The sequence below is a fragment of the Trachurus japonicus genome, chromosome 13 (assembly GCF_045865225.1).
Source record: "Trachurus japonicus isolate A0001 chromosome 13, Traja_1.0".
In the NCBI taxonomy this organism is placed as follows: domain Eukaryota; kingdom Metazoa; phylum Chordata; class Actinopteri; order Carangiformes; family Carangidae; genus Trachurus; species Trachurus japonicus.
This window is the reverse complement of record NC_140919.1, coordinates 743,174-745,034: the sequence shown is the minus strand read 5'-3', so window position 1 is coordinate 745,034 and position 1,861 is coordinate 743,174. Positions and strand designations below refer to the sequence as shown.

Genomic DNA, 1,861 nt, shown 5'->3' with positions numbered 1-1,861 from the left:
TCTTCTGGATGAAGTCAAATGTGTTCTTCATACCTTTAATCCAGATGGAGTGCATATATTATGCCGCAGACAGAACACAAAGTGCTTGAGAGGTTATGGGAACCTCATCCATGACAATGTTTCCTTCAAGGATGATTGCAATGCTGTTAATCACTGGCGGCGTGTCCTCAGTCATGACCCCAACAGGCACCTGGGTGAAGTCATCTCAGTGTCCGAAACCTGCAATCAAAATAAAAGAACACAAATAAATTTAGGTAGGATGTTATTACCCACGGTTAGGTGTGTTCATTCTTGTAAGCAAAGTGTCCACAAGAATGATACCACATAGAAGAAACTAGCACTCTTGAATATTGTCTGACAGAGCTCTTTTTAAAGACTATGAGCAGGAAGAAATGGCCGCATTTCAGCACAAAGTCCGAACAAAAAGCATAAAAATTTGAACAAAAAAAAAATCATGCACATTTTGAAATCAGCCACGGTGCCTGAGAACTTTAAGACATGTGTTTGAACTGTGGCTGTTAGAAGTCCAGGTGCAGATATGCATGTGCTCGAGTAACAACATTGAATTTTAAGAAATACTTGCACTGTAGTAGTAGAGGTAGCAGGAACACTACAACACTTACTTGTGAATTGGGAGGAGTGATTGGCCGACAACTCCTTTTCTGGATTTGAAGAGGTCAGTGAGACGAGAAGTATGGTGGTCCAGAGCTTCGTAGAGGTCTTTTTTGAGGTTTTCACTGGCAACTCTGTAGAACTCGGCAAACACCTCAAGAAACAAAAAAAACATATCCAAAGGATTGTTTACTCCACCATGGTAGTCATTTAACACCAATAGTCTATTTGACTGTCACATAATAACAGTCAACACAGTATTGGTGACCGAGCGTACCTCTTTTCAAACTGCCACCAACTTCACTGCCAGAGACACCACCTAAGGTAGGCTATGGAGAAAAAATAAATGTAAAAAAAATATTAAATAATATACAATTTTAACAGTCATCTGTTGTGTCTTATCCAAGAAAGATTAATTGATGAACTGATTAATATTGTTTCAGACAGCATTTTTGAATTTCTAAATGAAAGCAGTACCCACCTTGTCTCTTTTCTTCTGTGTTGATTTGTTGGCTTTGTTTACCAGGGTCTTGTACCACCTGCATGAAATAAAACAAACAGGGTAAAGTCACTAGTCAGTGCCAGGTATGAGCATTGATCAAAATACTGTAATTATTCATATCATCATGATCATCCTTTGATAGTCGAATAACAGCTGAAACCAAACTTTCTCTCCTATTTAGCTGGTTATGTTACTATGGAATATCTGATTAGCATTGGATTTGCATCCAGAGCAAACAGGAAGGCAGCAGCACGAGTGTGGCTCTCATTATAAAAGTATCCAGCCTCGGCTTCCATGCTCGCGGCGGCACGTCAAGGCTCCCGTTGCCTGGGCAACAGCCATGATCTGCCCACTGCGGAGCCGGAGCCGCCCCCTCCACGGCCGTTAAGCTAACTGGTTAATTTAAAAACAGCTAAATTAGCAGCTAATTTAGCAGCTAACAGACAACAGGGCTGGTGCAGGAACAGGGGGGACATGTTACACTACATGGGGGCTCGCACCACGCCGTTTAGACCGAGTCACAACACTTTTTTTCGGACTCGCTCTTGAACTTTCTAACGTCTGCTCTGTGAACACGCGCGCAGACACACACATGCTAACATGCCACCGGTCTCGGAAGAGAAAGTCGGGGCTGTTGGCTGGTTTATTTTAACAATTCTCATTCCAAAAATTAAATTATATTGACAAGATTATAAACAAAAGCTTTACACTTACCGAAGTAAACGTTAGATCCATCCTTCCGTGAAA

General features: G+C 41.5%; 1 long non-coding RNA gene across 1 annotated transcript; it reads right to left on the bottom strand.

The window, feature by feature from the left end:
- Nucleotides 1–638: 638 nt before the first annotated feature.
- LOC146975196 (uncharacterized) lies at nucleotides 639–1,861 on the bottom strand. Its single transcript, XR_015037354.1, has 4 exons — nucleotides 1,829–1,861; nucleotides 1,094–1,151; nucleotides 890–931; nucleotides 639–766 (listed from the first exon to the last, which is right to left on the bottom strand). It is a non-coding gene; the product is annotated as an uncharacterized LOC146975196 (long non-coding RNA).